This window comes from Cynocephalus volans, chromosome 13 (assembly GCF_027409185.1).
Source record: "Cynocephalus volans isolate mCynVol1 chromosome 13, mCynVol1.pri, whole genome shotgun sequence".
NCBI lineage: Eukaryota > Metazoa > Chordata > Mammalia > Dermoptera > Cynocephalidae > Cynocephalus > Cynocephalus volans.
This window is the reverse complement of record NC_084472.1, coordinates 969,752-994,357: the sequence shown is the minus strand read 5'-3', so window position 1 is coordinate 994,357 and position 24,606 is coordinate 969,752. Positions and strand designations below refer to the sequence as shown.

Below are 24,606 nucleotides of genomic sequence, written 5' to 3'. Positions count from 1 at the left end.
AGACTGCAGTGAGAACAGGCAGTTCACAGCACCAGAGCTCCGCCAGGCACCTTCCTGCCTACTCAGCAGTGAGAAAAGCAGGAGTCTGGCAGCAAGAAAGCAGCATGATCTTGGCCAGCAGCTTCTGAGTTAGTTGCTTTGTGATGGGGAATGCCACTGACAGCCACAGCTCTGGATACACTCAAAGGGCAGGCTCTTGATTTTCTGCCTGGAGAGATAAACAGGGAACCCTTGATTGATATGGAAATCCAGCAGGTATCTCATCTATGGGTGCAACATACCTCCTGTGCCCAGGACTGCCAGGGCAGGCTCCATGCTGGTGACAAGCACAGTTTTCTTGCTGCCCTTTTTAAGTGCGAAGTTAGTGTGTCTTCTATTTCCTCCCACCCCTGTATTCCTGGCAATGCAGATTCTCATAGAAAATTAGAAAAGCAAGTGCTTCTGTTTCCAAGCGTTGGAAGTGCACTGTCTGTGGTCGTCGAAGCTCTGATTTAGCTCGTGCAGTGGAAAGCTGAGAACCGCTAAGTTCTAAAGTAGCTGCAGTTTCCCCACAGCTCCCAGTGCCTCCAAGAACCCTCTATCAAGTGTGTGGAGCTGGACACGGCCCCTTATGTGTTACTGTTTCTGTCGTCTTCCTCCCCAGCCCTCTGGATGGAGGGATTACTAAGAATCAGCACCTCTTCCATACCTCAATACTGTGTCTAGAGGCCCATGAGTTGAAGACCTGGGCTTATCTCCATTAGGGTCAGAGAAAATGTGTTCTCCTGAAAGTGCGGGTTGATGGCTTTTTGCGATTGCCTGATGCAGTTCATGTTCCAGTGTTATTCAGAATTCTGAAAAAAAAAAAAAAAGAAGCAATTATTCATACACTATTGTTAATTAATCATCGCAAATCTGTGTGAAGAATATTTGGGCCGCATTCTTTAAACCAGACCAGCATTTTAACTGTATTGGGGTAAGGAAATAAGTGTGAAGCTGCAGTGCTTTCTAGATGGTTTCACTGCTACTGGGTCCTCCCTCTGGCCACCTGCCCTGAGTGTCCTCAGCTCCCCACTCTTGAATCAGTGATTGTGTGCAGGTCACAGCGCTTGCAGCCTGGGCATGGAACAGAAGGGACTCTGGGCTAGTAAATAATGAGAACCTTTCAGCCTTTCTACTCATTTTGGTGTTCATCCTTATCAAGAGGGTCCCTAAGTCATTCATTGTGTGTCAGTGCACGTTGGGTAAGAGACCCCAGAAGGAACACAGAGAAGGGAATGATCAGTGGGAGGAAAGCAGATATACTTAGAGCTGTCCTACGAGTCCTAGGTCATGCCTCTTGCTAGGATTTCACCATTCTCTGGTTGAACTAAGGCTACTGAACCCTGGCAAGCAGGTGGGATTTGGGGATAGCTTGTTTGACTCTTCTCTCATCCAGAAGTGATCATTTTTATATGTACCCCTTGTAGAATAGAGATCTGTCGCCAATACCAGTGGTGAGAGTTGTAGCTGAAGGCCTTGCCTGTGAACAGTAGGAGCTCTGACGGTACTGGTGATGCAGAGCAGGCTGCTGCAGACCCCAAGGAAGTCCCGCTGTGTATGGGTGTGGGTGCCGCCTCCTGCATCAGTGCGTGTTACGGATGTTGGAAAGCTGTAGTGTTCACCTGGGAAGGAGCTGTTGCTTTGAAAGGTTTGTTGTCCTGTAAAGTTTTTCTCAAAATCGTTTTAGAAATCTTAGCAATAGGCCGGGCTAAAGCTGGCGGTGATAAGAATAGGTTGACAAAGCGCACACTGTGGGTAAGAAAAGAAGCATTGGATCAGAACTTGTTTTCTGTTAGACTAGGGAGGAGGGTAATAGTGTCTTGGTAGAATCACAGTCCGAGAAGCAAATGCAGAGAACCACAAGTAGAGTGACTGATGTCAAATTTTCCTTCACATGTTTGGAACCCTCTCGGGTAGTGAAGATAAGACCACGGGTTTAGACATTCTGGAGGGACAAGGAGCCAAATATTTAATGGGGGACATGCCTCCCCTTGGGTCCAGTCTCCATCTGTCCCAGTCAGGAACTTCATGGAAGAGAGGCTGCTGTTTCTCCAGGCTGATGTCTGTAATCAGTGTGAGCTCTGTGGGTTTTATGAACAGCCTTGGTGGAGGCCCCTTGAGGCTGTGGAAGAAGACATGGACGTAAGCTTAATTTGTGGATGACCTTGTGGAAGTCTACAACTTTCAGTCATTCCAAATGCTCACTTCTCTTCTTTGGTAATTGAGAAAGCTGCAGGATGACAAGATTTGTAGAAGTACATCTAACTATGATCATCAGACTTAATAATGGCTGTCCCACCATCTGTTATTTTTACCCATTACTTGATTTTTGTATATGTGCGTTAGAAAGTCTGGTAGGAAAAGAAGCAGAATGTGGCTGGGCTACAGGGTAGCATTTCTCCTGTGCTGTCCCAGCACCTGGCAAAGATCCTTGCACTTTGTGATTCCTCCGCCTGGACATCTTCCTCATCCCAGCGCTAGCTGCTCCTGTCTGTCTTTGTGCCCCCCAGCACCTGGTGTCTAAAAAGGACTCTAGAAACATTCATGGTGCGACATGAGGCAGAGTGCTAGGGTGATGCATCTTTCCCTGGCACCTTCTGTCTCGGGGCTGACTTTCCCTGCTGCCTGAGAGCCCAGGCTTTCCCCGGTGAGCCCAGCATTGAGTGTGAGCACCTTACAGCTCACGTCTCTGGAATGCCACAACTGAGAAGGGGCGTCCTACTGTGGAGGGTGTGCTCAGAACCATCTCACATGTTATTGTGAAGTTTTAGACTCAAAGAGCTTCCTCCTTCACGTGAATCAAGTTCTACCAAGCAGTAACCAAAAGGAAAACAAATCAGAGTTTGAAGCTAGCATTTCTGATGGGAATATTTGTATTGGAGCCCCTCCCCTTTTGTCTCTTGCCTCCATGTGACACTTTCTTCTAGCACAAAGCTGTTTTAGAAGGAGGTGATATGCCATCCTATTTTTTCCTTCCCCAGCTGAGTCACTGATTATACTTACACACACACACACACACACACACACACACACACACACACTGAAATACAAAGGAAAAGTTAATAGGGAAGGCTATTATGAAGCAAGTCTTTGGGAGGATATTTTTCTTCCTAAAAGTTATGACAGGTGTCAAGAGAGAGTAGGTTCCTTACCCAGTTTCTTGCCTAATTTATAGCCCATATTTTAATGTTTGCCAACTCAGTTCTGATTTTTCTGATATTAAACCCTTTTGGGGGATTAACAGTTGTTTTAAATAAGCTGATGAGCTGGATAAGTACTGTCATGGATTAGTTAAGTCAGCTCTTCATTCTCTTTTCACTTGGCAGACTGATGGGTTATCTCCTCAGTTTATGACACTCTCCTGGGCCCTTTGTGCTCAGAACATTCAGATTTGTTGGATGGGATGACAGATGCTCATGATGAGTTACGTCATTACAGCAGTAGTAAGGGATGTCGGTGACTGTGTCAGGTGCAATGTTCAGTAAGGGATGGCAGCAGTGTGGCGGTGGGGTCTTGGGAGGTTGGGCAGCCCGCAAGGAGTGTCTGTGAGCTCCACTTAGGGAAGCCACTGGCTCAGTAGCTGGGAAGACCTGGCTTTGAAGGAAGGAGTTACATTAAGCAAAACAGTACATGGTTTTCTGGGGAAAGGAATTTTTAGCGTAAGTTTTTCAAAATATCATTGGGTGTCTTGATCTGACACTTACTTAACAAGTGACATTCTCAGTGTTTAATATCCTGGTGATATTTTTGTTTTGCTTTGTGGTTTAGCATTTTTAAAAAGTGTCTGAGTTTGCATGAGACCAGTTTCATATTCCTGCAAGTTTCAGCCCGTGTGATTTGAAGCAGATGTGACAGTAAACACAAGCAGGATCATAATGGGAAAGTAAACTCTTGGGCATGCTGCTCCATGCCTGCATTGACTGGAAAGAGATTTGATTACTTTGGGAAATGAGACTAATATTTCAGTGGTTGTGTAATGGGCAGAAAAAGGCATGTTCACCAGCTTCTGAGAACTAAGAGAACTGGGCTCGGATGCGCTGCAGCTGCAGCGTGGACGTCTCAGGAGCGGCTGGTGTGGAAGTTGGCGCGCAGCTGCCAGGAAAGCCTGAGGTGCCGACGACACGCCTCTGCTCACCCCGGCCAGTCGGCCTCATGTGGCGACGTTGCAAGTGGGGGCAGAGTGGGTTAGGATGCAGCTGATTGTACTGAGAGGAAAAAAAACCTAAAAGAAAACATGAGAAATAGAGATGTTCTTTTTCTCAGAAAACTAACATGGGGATTCATTCTTGGTGGTGGTGAGGGAAGGGCAGAGGGAAAGGGGAACGGCACATCACACGGATGGATCCTCTGGATGAATAGATGGAACCTCAAGAAGGACCGAGAACTACTGGCTGCACTGTCAGTCACACGTGGAGTTGCTCAGGCTAATGCTGATATGGTTTGGCTGGGTGAAGCATACCTCTGAGGAAAACAAAATCAGGTTACCCAAAAATGGACTCTTTCTTTCGAGGTGAAAAAAGCTCCAACGTAGCACAGTTTTAGCCTGAAATGTTTACGTTTGTGGAATCATGGATGGGCTTTCTGTTGTTCTCTCTAAAACTGAGCTATGGTTCTTATCTTTAAATAGGGACGGTTTGTACTTTCCACCCGCAAATGAGGCTCAGCGCAGGAGGAGGGACGGGAGGTCCAGGCCTTCCTACTCCTGCTTGGTGGGGAGAGAGGGGGGAACGTCTATCTCTGACCACTAGTGGTTTTCAGCCTCTGAGCATCTGATGCGGTCAATGGCCATGCCACCTTGAACATGCTGATCTCTTCTGATCTCACAATCTGAGCGGGGTTGGGCCTGGTTAGCACTTGGACGGCAGAATCTGATGCAGTCCAATGACCTTCATCCCAGAAAAAACGCAAATGTACTAACTCTCATGTATAGTTACGGGGCGTGCAGGCTCCTGAAGCCCATCCACGGAGTCCTGGTAAATAGCACCTGCTACAAACTCAGTTAAGTGCCTTTTTTTCTTCTTAAACGATTGGTTGCATCAACTTTCTGACAAATGACTACCTTACTATTATATTTTCTAATTTTACCAATTATTTTTATTCTTCTGGAGCCCCTTGACATTTTCCCTAAAGCTAGATTGAGTAATCTGGGTCCCTGCTTGTCTCAGGAGATGAGAATGGTTTCTGCTCCTGCCTGTGACCTTCCCAAGCAGCACATGGTCATCTTCAGGCATCTTCTTAACTGTCTTCCTCCAAACAGTGTTTGCCAAGGGTGGTGCCAGATGCAGAGAGTGAGCTAGATGGGGCACATTTAAGGAGAAGAAACACACAGAAGTGCCGGCCCTCCGAGGAAGGCACAGCGCCCGTGGGGGGGGAGTGACGGTGGCACACGACGTGGTGCTGGCTCATTAATTCACTGCAGCCCCTTAGCTCAGAGCAGCTTTTCTTTTTTTTTTTGTCTTGAAAAACAACGTGTAACTCAATGAAGATAGAAACTGTGGAGATGCAGTGACCAGTGTAAAAGACGTCCAGGTCTGTTTCTTGAGTCAGAGATCATGGTAAACCACAAGTTGCTACAAGCTGGTAATATCATACTATTTGTTTAAAAGGATATTGGTGATTTATGAATCATAAATGCAGAAAATGCCTACAATAGAAGTAATTATCAAATTATAGTCGTCTGATTTTATACACGTAGGCACCTGCGTGCACATGGAAAGTGGGCCAATTCCTTTTTAGTAGGAAGTCACTTCCTCCTTACTCACGGAGCCCAAAGCTCCCCACCTTACCTTGGCTGGGAGACCTCTTCCTTCATGGATGGCACTCTGGGTTAAATGTGTCCCCCAAAAGTTCATGTATTGGAAACTTGACCCCCTCTCTAACAGTGTTAAGAGGGTGGAAATCCAATTATGGAGTTACAAAGGTGGGGCCTTTAAGAGGTGATTGGATTGTGAGGACTGTGCCCTCATGAATGTATCGATCCATTCATGGAGTAATGGGCATGGTTCTGATGGCTTAATAAGAACAACGAGTGAGCAGGTTGGCTCTCTCTTGCTCAGCCCATTCTTGCGTGTGGCACCCTGGTCACCATGGGACCCTGTAGAGAGTCCCCACCCAGAAGAAGGCCCTCACCTGATGTTCTCCCTGGACCTTGAATTTCCCAGCCTCCAAACTGTAAGAAATAAATTTTGTTTCGTTATAAGTTACCCAGTTTCAGGTATTCTGTTATAAGCAAAAGAGGTGGACTAACACAAGGGAAGAGCAAGGGGACAGAACTCCTTGTCTCACATTTGGCCAAGGGGCATCCTCTTGGCTGGTGATTGCATGGATGGGGAATGCCAATATAGCTAAAGTATTCCTGGGGTCGTCCTGAATTTTGGGTTTAAACTGGTGGGGATATGATAACATTGGACTTAGCTTCCCAGGCAAAGTCACCAAGGATTCTGTGTAAACAAAGCTGAAATACCACGTGTGCATTTCAGTTTCAGAGGGATTAAGGACACTGTTGTGAAGTGTTCTGGACACCACTCCATCATCTTTGATATATTTTTTCCCTATAGAAAAATTATTTCCCAGTTCTGAATGGCTGGCCTTTGTATGAGCTTTTGGGACACAGTGTGTCCGTATGTCATCTGGGGCCATATGCACTGTGCGAGGTGCCATGTCCCTACTTAGCAGGCTGCTGCCAGGGAGTGCCACCGGGGCTTCCCTTCCTCTAGTTCAGCACAAGTTGGCCATAGTGAGTCTACATTACTAGTGCTGTGCTCTCCTCACTCTCTGTGCTCATACATTTTTCATTTCTGCTGACACCTGTCCTCAAGATGACTCCAGGCTCCTGGCCCGTCTCCTCCTAGCTTCATCCTGCACCTCACGCATATGCCTGTGCCTTGCTCAGAAGCTGCCCGTGGCCTTTCATTGCTGACAGGACAGAGTTCCAACCCCTGGCCCTGGGCTCTTCACACCAGGCTTCTTTACTGCTGCACAGCCATGTCTGTCCCCACCTCAGCCCTTGGGTGCAACCTCCTGGCCTTGGTGGTCATCCCACATCCCTCACTGTTCTGTTGGAACCACACACCAGGCTGCCTGTGCCTGAGGGTGTGGCAGCACCGTCTGCTTGGCTCTCCAGCATCCCCCATGTGACCTGAGGCGGTGTGGTGACTGTGGGCTGCTGCTGAGGGCTGCTCCTGGAACAAGTTGGATGGCAGTGGGAACAGCAGCTTGGCTGTTGGGAGGACTCTTCTGGAACGTGAGGTGGCCAGTGCTGCTGCTGCTGTTTACAGGGCCGCAGGCCTGGGGATGGCCAGCAGCCCCTCCCCTCTCGGTCGGCAGGCTCATGGCCTTGTCTGGAGGAGCGCTCCGGACCTGATACGCAGATCCAGGGTTCTGGTTTATGGAACCGTAAAAATGTCTTTGAACTATAGCTCTCTTTTTAAGCAAGACTTTGACAAAGAAAAACGCCGTAACATTCGATTATTACAAACTCATGTTTTTTATAATAGCTCTTCAACTTTTAGTTTTGAGTTGGATAATTCCAGGGTTGCTGGTTGGCTGGTACCTGGACCTGTGTTCTGTATAGCACATCTCTGCTGGCTGGCTTTTCTCACACTGCACTCTCTACAGAGGCCTGGCTCTCATTTTTGTCTCCCGACTAAACTGTCTGGAGATGGTGTCGCATATTTCAAACAGCCGAGCCACTTACATTCTGTCTTCTGTAGGTAGACTCTCCTAAATTCTTTGGAGCCTTCTCTTTGTGGACGTGAAAAAGGGACTCATGCACTTGTGAAAAGAAATTAGAGATCATCCAGCTGTGAAACTGCATCTTAGCATTCGCTTCTGCTTTATCTGACATTTGTTTTCTATTCATTCTTTTCTAAAGTTTTTCCAACAATATGAACCTGGTAATTTTGGTTCTATAGTTTCTATTGGCTCCTAAACCCTTACAAGTGGTTCAAAATATAAATTGCAAACTCGTTTTGTGTGCAGACAGGGGTTGAGGACTTAGCTAGCGTCCTGCTGGATCTGAGTGTTTTGAGCTCAGCAGCTGTGCTTACCAGGACTCTGTGTGTGTGCGAGTGCCCCTGTGCACACATGTGCTTGTGGGTGTGTGCACGTGACTTCTATGCACACAGGTATGTACACGGGTGCTCGTGTGTGTGCTTGTGTGTGCATGTCTGTCTGTGTACATGTGTGCACGTGTGTGCAGTGGGGGGAGGCGGGGGTGGACCACAGCATAAAGCACATCTAGCTTTCCGTGATTTAGTCCACACTGAGGGGTTGTGAAGTGAGTGTGGCCTTTGGGGCCCTCTGAGCCCACTGGAGCCTGTCACTGGCTGGCCTTGCGTCTGCCATTAAGTAATATAATCCCGCTTAGCTTCAGTGTCTTCCTCTGTAGAAATGGGCTTAGTGATTCCTGCCAAAAGTTAGGGAAAAAACCAAAAAACCTTAAAGTAGTCAGCACAGGGCCTGGCACAGGAGCACTTGGCAATGGCCCATTCCTTCACCTTCGAGCTGCCTGGTAGGGCAGGGGGCTGCTGGGGAGAGGGGGTGGGAGGAGTGTGAGGGTATCACTCAGGCCTCTGTGCAGAGCCCTGTGCAGCACTCGGGGGCACACGCTGGTCACATCCTCAGTTAAAGAAACAGGTCCACACCACCCTTGAAATGGGAGTTGACTTGGAGTGCAGCATGCCATTTCAGAGGAATGTCCCTGTCTCTGAAGGTGCTGTCCTGAGGCCTAGCTGAGCTGGAGGAGGGTAGCTGAGGCTCTGGGGGCTGTGCAGCTCCCCTTTGTCCACTGTGGTTCCTTCGAGTGGGTGTGACGAGGCATTTGACACCACGTGGGTTCTGCACCCTGCACCTGCTGAGCCCATGCCTCCACCCCCTGCGGCTTCAGTGCTCGTTTAAATCAATATATGGCTGATGTATGTTCATGCGAGGAGCTCTCGTGTTCATATGGGTCTTTTAGATTTTATTACCTGTGCTGTAAGGCTGTGAATTGTAGCTCTTTTTTTTAAGGTTTATTAACTAACCAGAGCAGGCTAGTGCCTATCCAAAAATTACTAGCTTTTGTAATATTATCACAGAACCATATTAATACATGTAATTTAAGGTTTTAGTGTATCTTTTGTATCATCTCATTTTTCTTCTAGAGCAACTCTATGAAGTAGAGCTCATACCCTCAGCCTGAGCTCACAGATGGCAGCGTCGTGGCTGGCACTGGTCTCCCGGTCACTGTGTGTCAGCCGACGCCTCGACTGCCTTTTGTTATTGAGCCTTTGGGAAGAACATGGCCCAGGCACTGCCTTTTAGATGCTTAGAATCTAGTTAGTAGTACTAGAAAGCATAGCATTGGGAACCTAAATAAGTTGGAAAAAATAAGTTTTATTAGAGTTCCAAAATGAAGGAAATTAGATTGGTCCCCAAGATATTTAGGGGAATTTATCACCACTTTCAACTGAGAAACTAAATTTTAAGAGAGATTGTTATTTGCCCAAAGATGCACAAGTAGAGCAAGATGCTGGGTTGCTTGACCCCTGGTGTGGTGCACAGCTGCCAGCCTGTTACACTGCCAGGCAATGGTATTGTTAAAGCAAGTCATAGCTAAAGCCATTCACTCACAGTCTCGGGCAGTTCTGCAGCATTCGCCTACACAGTTCAAACAGCTGCATTCACCCACCCCATCAAGGAGTAGTTGGTTGTCCTGCCCTTGGGCATATTTGCGGCTATCCCATAATTGCTGCCGTGGAGATAGGCATGTAGTAATGGAGGCTAACATTTCCACCTTTTCAACATGTGAAAACACACTTGAAATTCTGCAGGGTCAACCGTCCTCTGGTCATCTGCCCATCTGCATGTGGCACTCTTTTCTCGGGTTTATATGGCACCCAGTGAGCCATCGGGTTAAAGTGGCACCTTCTGAGCCTTCTCAGGTTTAAGTGGCATCCTGCGAGCCATCTGCCTTCGGACAAACACAACATGTGTTTACTACATCTTGTCCAGAGCACATCATACCACCCACCCCTAGGTCCCATAGCTGCAGCAGCTGGGGGCTTTCCCATGTTTCTGCCGCTTTACTGTTTCCCCAAGCCAACCAATTTGACCTGGGCATATGGGACACAGCCAGTGAATTGGGTCACCTGTGGGATGCCTACTGGTCTGCGTGGTCACATAGGCTGTTTGTGCTTCACTTTCTGATGAGCAACAGGTCGTTCCAGGAGATGCACAGTCTCTCCCAACTCACCATCGGGTTCGTCATCATCCCCGGTGTTGGAAGCAGGGATGACCTGTTCCTGGACGTCAGCCTCCAGGGCATTTATGTGTACATGTTGCTCGCAGTCCACCGAGCAACAGCCAGACCCTGTTCAACAGGAAAGCGGCCACCGAGCACCACATACTCAAGGGAAGGCACACTCCTCCCCCTCCCAAGGGGCTTTCTGCCCCTTTACCTGCTTGGCATCCTACCCATGATGTCAATTGCTGGGCTCTTTAACCTGCCCAGAGTCCTGCTACGACTATGCCAGCTGTACTGCTACAGACTACGCCAATTGTATGGTTAAGGCTAAAGTCAAAATGTCTTATTATTTTAGTTACACTAGGTTTTCAATTTGTATTGTTAGGGCTAGGGCCCACAGACCCTTCAAACCCATTGTACAGACTGAGTCACACACCCATCACATCCCAGGCTGGGTCACCAGACCCCTCACATACAGGTCCACACTAGGTAATTGGGAAAGATTCTGGGAGCCGTTGGCAGATGACACGAGCTCAGTCCTCAGCTTCCTCAGCAACGGCAGTGGCAGTGGCAGCAGCGGTGGCTTCTTGGAGGGTCCCAGGGGCCCTGGCAGCAACAGCGTGCAGCAGGAGCAGCCTCCCCGTGCCCCCCCCTGGGGGGGCGGGGGGAGGGCACCGTAGATCAGAGCCACTCATCCTTTATACTTAAGTCCGATAACCCAGGACTGAGTGCACATGTGCAATTACATTAGACAATAACCAAGGAACACCTGGGCGCACGTGTGTATTTGCATCAAATGCTTGGCAAGATTCTGGACACCTGAGGGGGCCTTGACCATTTTCCTTCATTTTCCCTACATGTGGTTTTCAGTCATTCATTCATTTAACGTGGTTTCTGGTGCCCAGCACCTGCCCAGGACTGCTGGAGCCATGCCCTGGAGCAGACCACCCAGCCAGGCACTTCCTCACAGCCCTGCTGGTGCAGTTTCATCAGTGCACTCAGCCTCTTGCTTTGCCTGTGCCCTTCTTGGTGGCTCCTCTTAGTTCCACAGTTCTGGTGTGTGGCCGGGCTTAATGAACATGATGCTCATTCTCTCCCAGCCAGGAGGCCGCTCAACCCTGTTCTCCACCTGTTCAAGTGTTGCCTGCCCACGCTGCCCCCCCCACCCCCCGTGGCTCGCAGCTTCACTGCTGTTTCCTGAGTGTGGCTGCAGCCTGTTATCCCATCTGCCTCCTCTGATCCAGGCCCGCAGAGCCTGGCAATCCCAGCTGATCTGAAGCCCAGATTGGGTCACATAACCCCACACCATTCAGCTGCTCCCCTGGCCCACAGGATAAAGTCCATGACCTGGAGGCTCCCTCTACCTTCTTTAGTCTCTTGGTCCTAATGCCCTTGCCATGTCGAATTCCTTAGAGTCGCTCCAGACACACTGGGCTCTTGGTCATCTCTAAGCTTTTGCTTCATGTTGGTCTCTCTCTTGGAATCCTGTCTCTTCCCTATCTCTTTCATCTGGGTAATTATTACTTGTCCCTTAAGACTCAGATTGGTGGACACCTCCTCCAGGAAGCCTTCTCGCAGCTGTCTCTTCCTCCCGCCGTTCGGTACCTCTTGTCTTCTCCCATTGTGTGATACAGATAGTACAGCCCTTGCCAATTGCCTCGGAACCATCAGATTGTGTCTTCCCCAACCCCTGGCCACTCCAGGCTTCTCTGAGAACAGGCACGGATCTATCTTGCTCTCTTCAGTGAAGCACTGTGCCTGGCACTCACGAAGACTAATAAATGGATGGTTTGCTGGACAGCCAGGTGGAGGGACAGCTGCAAAATTTATCTTCCCTTATACCCATTTCCTGTTTGTTCTGGACATGTAATTACTTATCGCCACCTCTTTTAATTGTGTTTAATCTTAGGGTAAATTTAAGCTATGAGTATGTGGTAAGGAAGAAAGTGAAGTTATCTGAAGATAATCTTGCAAGGTCTGTCTCCTGACTCATTGTAGGACCAGGATAAGTCATAACTGTATGGCCACATTCCTTGGGCATTCCTTCCAAATGAAGTGACTAACTTCTGCTGTAAATGTCCTCTTGCCCAGGCCCAAGCTTTCCTGCCCATGTGGATGATTAGGCTGTCCTTATCCTTTGGTTCCACTGTGTGGTGAAATATTAGATAACGAGGAAAGAGCTTATCTCACGCATGTCTGAGCTGACAAGTGCCGCAGCCTTTCAGCAAAAAGGCGGGTGCAGACAAGCCCCTTGCCTGGCTGGAGTAAGAGGGAGCCCCACGCCTTGTTGGCCACTGCTGGTGGTCAGATGTGCCCGGCGCGATTTCCATAGCGCCCAGACAGCCGCTTGCCTAACATCCACTGTCTAGCCAGTACCTGAGCTTCACTGCAGAGAGAGGAGTCCTCACAGGGCCATTGCTAGTGCATCAGCAACAAATCTGTCAGCAGCTCTCTTTATTCCGGCACGAATACTGTAAGCTGCATTAATTTATTATCTTTGGTGATAAATAACAGTGCCTTCTGGGTTTTGTTTTTTTAAAGGGGTATTTTCTAAGCCTTTGACATTGCGGTGAAGAGAGAGGAGAAGCAGCGGCCTATGGCTGCCCGGGGATTAGCAGCCCGCGCCAGTGAACGGCACCCACACTCAGGAGTGCACTGACGAGCAAGGAGGTCACTTCGATGATTAGTAATTTTGGCAACATAACTTCTGCTCCACATTTGATTAAGACTTTGTACAGACTTCCTCTTCTAGGAGATTATTTTTGAAAGCACATTTGGTTTCCTCCCCCTCTGAAGCCCATTAGGAAAATTCAAGCATTTGACTTTAGTGATGAATTTTACCAATGCCAACGACCGCTTTCCCACATTTTCTCCAAATGTGAGCACAGTTGCACCATCAGCCAAAATATCTGTTCCTTAACACAAACCGGTGTTAAGTTATGTGGAGACTGCTAATTCCTGATAATACATTACTAAATGATAAGCTCTGTGTTGGGATAAAAATATCTCAACATTGAACTAAGCCAGGAGAACAAATCAAATAGGGGAACTGAAAGTGAGCTGCTATCTGCAAACTTACTTCCTCCTAAATGAACTTGTCCATCAAACCCTCAGGTAGTCCCTGTTTCTTCCCTTAGAGAAACAGATGAATAATATTTTGTAATGTACAAGCTAGTTAATGCCAAACAGCTGAAGAATTGGAGCAAATGAAAGCTGAGTGTGGCAGACTCCTTGAGGCTAAAATTACTGTCCCCTAGGAGTTAAAAAAAAAAAAAAAAGAAAGAAAGAAAGAATAGAAGCTGAGAAGGTCTCTAAGTCAGATAACATTTTGCCTTCCTCCTAATAGCCAAACGAAGTCAGATTATGATAATGGTTGTCCCATTATCATATAATAATTATCGTAATGATAGCCTCAGAGCCCTGAAATACACACACACACACACACACACACACACACACACACACACACACACACACACACACACACACACGAGAATACTCAAGGATCTAACTTTTAGACAAATAGATCCCCAAACAGTCTGGAAGCCTCAGAAATTGGGCTGACTGATATGTGTATGTGTCCCTGTTCCATTACACTACACATCTACTTGCAAAGGAAAAGGAGATTGCAAATCTTGGGAATGAGAGACCCAGGGAAATCCGACCGCCTAGGAAGCCGGCAACATCACAGTGTCATGTGTGTATTCATTTTCTTCTTGGAGATTTCCACTCTTGAAACACCAGCACTTCCCTTGGTCAACGGATCTCAAACTCTAATGTACATCAGAATCTCCTTGAAGGCTCCATAAAAACCAGATTGCTGGCCCCGTGCACAGAGTTTCTGACTCAGTAGATCTGGGCAGACCCGAAAACATGCATTTCAAGCAATTTCCCGGGTGATGCTGATGTTGCTGGTCCAAGAACTTCACTTTGAGAACTGCTGCCCCACATATCATGTTGCCAACTTCTGTCCGTATGAGACAGTCTCACTCTCATTTATTTTGCAAATATTTATTGAGCCCTTACTAGGTGCCAGGCACTGTGCTGGAAGCAGGGAATAAGAGAACCACACTGTCCTGGCCTTTATTGACAGCAGCCAACCATTCAACACTTTTTACAGAAAAAGCCGCAGTCGCCCTCAGCCCACCTGCAAGTGAGCTGAGGATCGTTAATTCCTGGATCCATGCTTAGTTTCACGGATGGGATGTTTCAGGATACAGAGGGTTAAAACAACTCCAGGTACTTACTTTTCCTTATAAGACATCTTTCCCATCCGCAGTAGACATGTGATAATTCTCTCTTGGACGGCTGGAACTGTGTATGGATTTGTGGGTCCTTTGATCCCTTCTGGGGCCATTGCCCACACCAGGTACACAGTGGGGTTGTTTTTTTCCATTATTTAGGAACCGTTGTTTATGATTGAGCCTTCGCGCACTCATAATCCTATTTGCTCGGATAAAATACTTTGTATCCTTAGTTTACAGTGTCTATAAAAAGGGAGGATCCCTTGCAACCTTGAAAATTTAATCCAAAATGAGTTTAAATAATAATGTCTGATCTTGAATCTCTTTCACATAAATTGGATGGCTGTTTCTTTACGTTGCCACCGATTTTTTCGTTTTAGACTTAGGAAACACCTCACATCTGGAATCTAGGAAGCCTTTTTTGTGTAGGTTTCATTATTTTCTAGATTCCTGTAGAGGACATGGAAATATTCTCACAAGAATAATCTCCTCGCCCTGCCATCCCAGTGAAACTTTGAGAAGCTTTGTCAAAACACTGCTACAGATAGATTCCTTCCTCCGGGAGTTGAAACCTGGTGGTGTTTACATTTGAAGTGATGTCACCGCGTGTGGGAAAGTGTCTGAGGCCTCTCTTCACGCCCTTGGCGGAAGCTGCCATCCCCTCCCCTTCTGAATAATTTCATTTTGAGCTTCTCTGCTCTGAGTGGACCAGTTAGAGCACTGTGTTTTTACACAGGGATTTTATAGAGAAGATAATTTGTGGAGGCTGGGAAAAGAATCTATTTATTGATTTCTTCATTTTCTGAAAATGTTTGGAATTTTATCTTTTATTTTTTCAGTAGAATATTAAAAATTAATTCACAGATTGGCTTCAGCAAGGAATATATTGTCAAATATATCATCAAAAGATGCATTCTTCTTAAAATCTCTGCTTTCTCTTAGAAGTTCTTTTTAGAAAAGTGCAGCATATCTGATTGTTACCTCACTAAGTGGAGGAACAAAAAGTTCGTTTTCTCGCCATGTGACTCACCTGGTATTCTCTGTAAGCAGCTTCGATTTTTGAAAACACTTTTCAGCTCTATTGTGTCTGTGTTCTTAGGACTGAATTGTTCTCGTGCTATCAACCCAAGTGACTCACAAGGAGTATGTGATCACCAGCCTGCTTCCTGGAGACCACCCTGACCCTACTTTAGAGGAAATGGCTTCCCTAATCCTGCGGTCCAGCAGAATTTGTTCTGTGGTTTTTGGTGCCCTGTTTGCTCATGCAGGAAGTTCAGCCAATGTCCACCATCCTGTCATCTTCCTTCTTTCATTGTCCATTCCTGCCTCCGGGATCTCCTGGTCTGTTGGAACAGTCTGTGACCAGAGGCAGGTGAGCGGCAGGTGAGCCTCCGCAGGCTGCCCTCTGCTGTTCGGGCGTGTAGTCCACATGTCTGGTGGCCCCAGGACATGCTCAGCTTTATCCAGCGAGGCTTACAGTCTGTGTTTGTTCGCAAATCCTTGGTGGAGACCCACAGCAAGTTTGCAGGAATGTCTGTTTCTTACTCAGAGTTTCTGCTGCCCCTGCCACTGGCTTTTCTAACAGCCGGGCTTGTTTGGAGGTGTTTTCTTGGGGATGGACTGTGACTGCACAGCTGTGTCCTCTCACACCCTCCCCCAGAGGTCACCTCAGGCTACAGACAGTTTTATGCTGGGAACTCCTGCAGCTGCATCTAGCCCCGCTGGGTCTGTCCTTACCCCAGGCAGCGTGACTGCATCCGCACGACCTCAGGCCTGACCGAAGTTAGATTTCAGGTGTTCATCGGCGTTCACCTAGTGAAGCTGCTAAGAAACGAAAAGTCCAAAAGGAGAGAAGAAACTCCAAGAAGGAAGAAGAGGGGTCTAGGAGGAAAGGAAAAAGGTGTTATGAGGTGAGGAAACCCAGGTGAGGTGGGTGGGGTGGAGGCAGTGAAGGAGCAAGGCAGTGGAGTGGAAGACGGGCCTCGCTGCCTGCGGTGCTGCGCCTTTCCCACAGCCATGCAGCAGAGGCAGCCAGCCAGCAGGACATGCGTGCGTGCGTGTGTAGCAGGAAATCACATGACTCCGAATTAGGAAGATCACACATGTTGAGCATGCTGCTGCTTGTATGTTCTGTGATGGTGCACTCATATTTTACATGTCCCTGTAGCATCCCCCTTCCCAAAGACCTCTGGCCTTCCTCACTGACTTCTCCTCCTCTTGTAAGCGGCAGTGTTTATAATCTCTACAAACAACTTAGCCAATAACCCAACTCTGGTTGTCTTGTTTCACATGCATGATGAACCTCTAGATCCAGGGAGACCAGCCCCTGACTCACTCATTCTGTGTCTTCCAGACCTGAACCCACATTAAAAAGCTCAGGAAAATTTGCTGATCACTTGCACTTGAGATTGAGTCTAAGTCTAGGTTTTTACATTTATAAAGCATCTTGTCGTCATCTTACATTTGAAAGTAATTTTAAAGATCAATTTGTTATTTTTACCACAGAGGCCTCATTGTTAGCAAATGGAGAAGAGGAGGGAGAGCAGAAGGAGAGGGGTCCTTGCTGCTGGTGCTCGTCTCCTCACCAGAATTTCTGGTGCTTTTCATTCTTGGGTGTCTCTTTAAGTATGAATATGCAGGAGCAGAAGCTTCTAGCCCATGTATGTGTTTTAGTTGCTTTGGATTAGGGAGTTGTGGGGTTGCTTTATTGTCCTTGAGCAGTTAAAGTCTCCAGAAAAAGAAAGACAGAACCCAAACCATGTGCTGTTGGCTCATTGTAGGATTCTATTTCTTCTCTCTCTTAACAATTTTTTAAAATGCCATATAAATAAAAACTGTTGGGAATTTCCTTGGGAATATCAGAAGTAATAATTTGTCTAAACTGAAGACTTTCATGATAGTAACTGTTTGCTGTGAAGGACTTCTTGAGTTTCACACTTAACTATCATGGGATGGTTAGAGGAGGAGTGGAGAGGTGCAATTAAGTCTGCCTTCACTTTTTGTTTCTTCCTCAAATCAGCTGCAGCACGAAGGGATGCATCCCAAAGGGATGTGTGTGTCTATCTGTCTGCCTCCCTGCCTGCCTATCTACCTGTCTGTCTATGCGTAGAGAGAGGAAGACAGCAGGCAGAATGTTAAAAATAAAAAACAGCAGTAATCCAGCCTAAGACAGTGATTCTTAACTCTGACTGCACACTGAAATTACCTGGGAGATTTAAAAATTATAGATGTCTAGGCCTGCCTCTGGGGTTTCTGACTTAGTTAGTCTGAGAGGAGACCCAGGCATTAGTATTTCTAAATACCTAGGTGATAAAACTGCAGCCAGTTGAGAACCACTGCTCTGAAGAATATATGCAGAGTCAGATTCAAGGGTTGGGAGGGATGGAGCCAATATAGAACTCAGCTGTCACTTGTAAATGAGGCTAGTGAGAAATAGCACAGGCTTTATCATTTTATGCCATGTGCACATACATTGTTTTATTTTATTTTTATAACACCCTTAGGGCATTTAGGTGTAATCATAACCATTTTACAGATGAGGAAACAGGCTAAGGAAGATTGTGTGACCGATCCAGTCACACAATTTGCGGGTAGTGGGGCAGGTTGTGGTGCAGGTCCTCCACCTCCAGGGACACCGCAGACAGAGCCAGGGTGTGCACATGTCAGTCTTCTGAATTGTAGCCTTGAACTTCAAAAAGACCTTCAATAGCTATTGCTGATATGTTCCTGATGAAGAATTGAGTTTTATGGAAGGAGATGATTTACCTTGTTTAATAGGAAGGAATGAAATAGTTGAATAGTCAATTACTTTTCAAACAGTGGCTTTCAAACTTTTTTAACCTTGACCCACAGTGAGAAATGCATCTTGAACAGTAACCCACTACAAACACAGACATGTACATATGTAATTGACACAAAAATTTCTCACGATACCTACCCTTACTATATGCATGCTGATATTTTTTACTCTGTTGTTCTTTAAAAGCTGGCTTTAATGTACTAACCTGATTGCCCTAATGGAATTTGACCGATGCTTTAGAAACTACTGTACAGTTTCCCTTCTTCTCTCTGAAGGCCAGAGAAAGGGGGTGAAATTAGGATTAGGGAAGTGAATGACTTGTCTTATACTGCCACGTGAAAAGATCTGCTGTAGGCCAAAGAATGATTATCGTTTGGTATGGTGTATAAGAAACATAACTACTTATAAGTTTGGTAGGCTTGGCATTATGTAGTCAACTAGGCTTTTAACTCTTCGAAGGAAAAATCTTACACAATAAAATTTTAGGTATGACTTTTGAAACAGGGGTAATGAAATGCAATCTCTTAAGTCTTTTAATGTTGCATTTAACTCTTGGAAATCTGAGTCTAAAGCATGGAGGGGAGGGAAGTGCCTACAGCCGCAGCAGCTACCAAGGTGAGCCGAGACCCGCATGGCACCAGAGCTCAGTCTTAGGCCCCGGAGGGAAGTACCCACAGGCCCAGTAGGTGCCGAGGTGAGCCAAGATGCACGCAGCACTGGGGGTTCAGTGTACAGCCACAGATTATGGAACAGGAGCCAAGGTGCTGTAATATATCCACTGCCATACCTACTGTTACCAGACAGTTTACCACCATAGTAGCAGCCAGGGCCACTCTACAGGTAACCTGCAACTCACTCGACTACATTGTTGAAAGAAGAGTCACCAGTAGGGCCTGCAAATAGAGGAAGAAATCTTTATCCTCACAGCCAGCCCCAGAGTAATAGAAGAAGCAAGCCTTCTACCAGCTGACCAAACATCAACATAAAAATACTAGAACTACAAACAAACAGGAAGAAATGACACCATCAAAGGAACACAGTAATGCTCAAATTTCAGACCCCATAGAACAAGGAATCCTTGAAATGTCTGAAAAGGAATTTTGAGCAACAATCTTAAGAAAACTCAAAGAGATAAAAGAAGACTCTATGAGAGAGCACAGGAAACAAGAAAAAATATCCAGAATATGAAGGAGGAAATTTTTTTTTTTTTTTTTTTTTTTTTTTTTTTTTGGCATTTGGAAATTGCTCCATAGGAATTGGTTTTATTATTTCCTTCTCCAAATCTCTTTCCATAATCATTACATAGAAATAAGAGATTCTGACCACCCTTTTTCCCTAAACCATGTGCAATCAAATTAGATTATTTTGGGAGAATATCACATGTTTAACAGATATTAAATTTTATTGAAGGAGGAAATTTACAAAGAGTTTAATACCTTAAAGAAGAATGTAGCAGAACTCCTAGAAATGAAAGATTCACTCCGTGAAATAAAAAACACAACAGAGAGCTTGAGCAGCAGGGTAGACCAAGCAGAAGAAAGAATTTCAGATCTCGAAGACGGTCTTTTCAAAATAACCCAGGTAGACAAAAAAAAAAAAAAAAAAAAAAGAAAGAAAGAAAGAAAGAAAAAAGAAATAAAAATAATGAAGAAAATCTAAGAGAGATAGCAGACAACCTCAAGTGCTCTAACATCCGACTTGTGCGTATTCCAGAAGGGAAGGAGAAAGGAAAAGGTATTGAAAACCTATTCAAGGAAATAATAACAGAAAACTTCCCAGGTGTAGGGAGAGATATGGACCTTCAGATACAGGAAGCTCAAAGGTCCCCAAACAGGTTCAATCCAAAAAGATCCTCCCCAAGACACATTATAGTCAAATTTGCAAAGCTCAAAGACAAAGAGAGAATTCTAAAAGCAGCAGGAGAAAAGTGTCAAATCACCTATTAGGGAACCCACATCAGACTAAGAGCAGACTTCTCAACTGAAACCCTACAGGCCAGAAGAAAGTGGAATGATATATTCAAAATACTAAAAGAAAAAAATTGCCAGCCAAGAATTCTTTACCCAGCAAGGCTCTTCTTCAGAAGTGAGGGAGAAATAGTGTATTTCCCAGACAAACAAATTGTGGGAGTTCACCACCACACGACTAGCCCTGCAAGAAATTCTCTAGGACGTCCTTCATCTGGAATCTGAATAATGATGATCACTATCACGAATACACAAGAAAGAGCAAAACCTGCCATTAAAAAAAAAAATGCCAGTGAGAAAGAAAAAGAAGCTAAATCATGCCACCTTAAATTTCCAACTAACGTTGAAGAAGTGAAATAAAAGGAGAAGTAATAATCAAAAGATATTTGAGTCATCTAAACAAAAAGCAATTAAATGGCAATAATTAAACAATACCTGTCAATAACTACCCTAAATGTGAATGGATTAAACTCCCTATTCAAAAGACACAGATGACTGATTGGTTTAAAAAGCTAGACCCAAGTAAATGCTGCCTTCAAGAGACCCACCTCACCTGTAGAGACAGACACACAGACTAAAAGTGAAGGGATGGAAAAAGATATACCATGCAAATGGAAACTAAAAATGAGGAGGAGTAGCTATTCTTACATCATGTAAGATAGACTTTAAGCCAAAAAACATAAAAAGAGACAAAGAAGGCCACTATATAATGATAAAAAGATCTATCCAGCTAGAAGACATAAAAATCATAAATACAAATGCACCCTGTACTGCACCCAAATATATAAAGCAAACGCTCATAGACCTAAAGAAAGAAAGAAGCCTTATTACATTAATAGTAGGTGACCTGAATACCCCTCTCTCAATATGGGACAGATCTTCCAGGCAACAAATCAACAAAGAGACACAGGATTTAAACTACATCTTAGATCAACTGGACTTGGCAGATACATACAGAACATTTCACCCAACTACTAAAGAAATACTTTCTTCTCATCAGCATGTGGAACATTCTCCAGAACAGACCACATATTAGGTCACAAATCTAGTCCCAGGAAATTTAAAAAACTGAAATTATTCCAAGTATCTTTTCAGACCAAAATGGACTAAAACTGGAATTAATAACAAGCACAACTCCAGAAATGATGCAAATACATGGAAACTAAACAATAGACTCCTGAATTATCTATGGGCCCAAGAAGAAATTAAACAGGAAATCAAAAAATTCCTTGAAACTAATGAAAGTAAAGACACATCACACCAAAACCTGTGGAATACTGCAAAAGCAGTACTAAGAGGGAAATTTATTGCAATAAACGCTTACACCAAAAGAATGGAAAGACTTAAAAAATAAATGACCTAATGCTACACCTCAAAGAACTAGAAAAACAAAAACAATTCAATCCTAAAGGTAGCAGATGGAAATAAATAATTAAGATCAGAACTGAAATAAATGAAATAGAGACCCCCCAAAACAATAGAAAATATCAATGAAACAAAGTTGGTTTTTCAAGAATATAAACAAAAGAGACAAACTATGAGCTCGGTTAACAACAACAACAAGAAAAAAGCCCATTAGCTAGGTTAACAAGAAAAGAGAGAAGACCCAAATAACAAAAATCAGAAATGAAAAGGGAGACATTATAAACAATACTGCGGAAATACAAGGAATCATTAGCGACTATTATAATCAACTGTATGACAACAAATTTGAGAACCTGGAAGATAACGATAAGTTTCTGGACACATGAAGAGACAGAAAACCCGAACCAAGAAGAGACAGAAAACCCGAACAGACCAATAACAAGCAACAAGATTGAAGTGGTAATCAGCAATCTTTGAACAAAATCCCAGGTTTGGATGGCTTTATAGCTGAATTCTGTCAAGCCTTTAAAGAGGAATTAATACCAGTTCTCCTCAAAGTATTCCAAAAAAATTGAAAAAGAAGCCATTCTCCTAAACTCATTTTATGAGGCCAGCATAACTCTGATACCAAAACTAGATAAAGACACAACAAAAAAATAAAATTGTAGGCCAGTGTCCTTAATGAACATAGATGCAAAAATCCTCGACAAAATATTAGCAATCAGAATATAGCAACACATTAAAAAAAATTATATACCATGATCAAGTGGGATTCATCCCAGAGATGCAAGGATGGTTCGACATATGAAGGTCCATAAATGTGATACATCACATCAGCAAATTTAAGGACAAAAACCATATGATTATCTCAAGAGATGCTGAAAAAACATTTGACAAAATTCCACATCCCTTCATGATAAAGACTCTCAACAAATTAGGTATAGAAGGAAAGTATCTCAATACAATAAAAGCCATCTATGATAAGCCCACTGCAAGTATCATTCTGAATAGGGAAAAACTGAAGGCTTTTCCCTTAAGAACAGGAACAAGACAAGGATGCCCACTCTCATCACTTCTATTATCGTGTAGTACTGGAGGTACTAGCCAGAGCAAACAGGCAAGAGAAAGAAATAAAGGGCATCCAAGTTGGAAAAGATGAAGTCACACTGTCCCTATTTGCAGATGACATGATACTATATATAGAAAAACCTAAAGACTCTATCAAAAAGCTTCTAGAGCTGGTTAATAACTTCAGTAACGTTGCAGGATTCAAAATAAATGCCCCCAAACCAGTTGCATTTATATTCTCCAATCATGAGCTAACAGAAAGAGAAATCAAGGAAGTAAGCCCATTTACAACAATTTCGAAAAAAATAAAATACCTAGGAATCAATTTAATCAAGGAGATGAAAGATATCTACAATGAGAACTACAAACCACTACTGAGAGAAATTAAAAAACCCTAGAAGATGGAAAGACATTCCATGCTCTTGGATTGGAAGAATTAACATTGTGAAAATGTCTATACTACCCAAAGTGGTCTACAGGTTCAATGCCATCCTCATCAAAATACCAATGACATTCTTGACAGAAATGGGAAAAAAAAAAAAAAAAAACAATCTTAACATTCATATGGAACAAAGAAGACCCTGAACAGCCAAAACAATCCTGAGGGGGGAAAAATAAAAAAGCCAGAGCATAACACTACCTGACTTCAAATTATACTACAAAGCTAAACCAGACCAGCCTGGTACTGGCATAGAAATAGACACTTGGGCCAGTGGAGCAGAATAGAGAACCCAGAAATCAACCCTCAGGCTTACAGCCATCTGATATTTAAGAAAGGCAACAAAAACCTACATTGGGGAAAAGACTGCCTCTTCAGTAAGTGGTGCTGGGAAAATTGGACATCCACATGCAGAAGAATGAAACTAGATATGCATCTCTCACCATATACTAAAATCAACTCAAAATGGATTTAAGAGTTAAGTATAAGACCTGAAACTGTAAAATTAGTAAGGGAAAATATAGGTGAAACACTTCAGGAACTAGGTCTGGACACAGACTTTATGAACATGAGCCCAAAAGTACAGGCAACAAAAGAAAAAATAAACAAATAAGACTATTTCAAACAAAAAAACTTCTGCATAGCAAAGGAAACAAACAGAGTGAAACGACAGCCTACAGAGTGGGAGAAAATTTTTGCTAACTATGCATCTGGCAAGGGATTAATATCCATAATATACAAGGAACTCAAGCAATTACACAGTAAAAAATCAAATGACCCAATTTTAAAAATGGACAAAGGAGCTGAATAGATATTTTTCAAAGGAAGACATACAAACGGCCAACAAGTACATGAAAAAATGCTTAACTTCAGTAGTCATCAGGGAAGTGCAAATAAAAACCAATGCAAATTGGATATCATCTCACCCCAGTTAGACTGGCTATAATCAAAAAGACAGAGAATAACAAATGCTGGCATGGGTGTGGAGAGAAGGGAATGCTCCTACAGTGTTGGTGGAACTGTAAGTTAGTGCAGCCATTGTGGAAAGCAGTATGGAGGTTCCTCAAACAACTACAGATAGATCTTCCATACAATCCAGCAATCCCACTTCTGGGTATATACCCAAAGGAATGGAAATTATCATGTTAAAGGGATACCTGCACTCCCATGTTCATCACAGCTCTGTTTACACTAGCCAAGATATGGAACTAACCTAAATGTCCATTGATGGATAACTGGATAAGGAAAATGTGGTATATATACACCATGGATACTACTGTGACATAAAAAGAATGAAATTCTCCCATTTGTATCAACATGGATAAGCTTAGAAAAACTTATGTTGAGTGAAATAAGGAAAGCACAGAGGGATAAATATCACATGTACTCACTCTTAAGTCAGAGCTAAGAAAGAAAGAAGGAAGGAAAGACCACAGTGGTGTGTTGGACTTGCAGAGGGAGAGAACAGACCTAGGGAT

The 24,606-nt window shown here is 44.4% G+C and overlaps 1 protein-coding gene across 1 annotated transcript in view; it reads left to right on the top strand.

Moving 5' to 3' along the window:
- Window positions 1-24,606, top strand: part of LDLRAD4 (low density lipoprotein receptor class A domain containing 4) — a 421,760-nt gene that overhangs the window by 346,037 nt on the left and 51,117 nt on the right. The gene's annotated exons all lie outside the window — the stretch shown is intronic.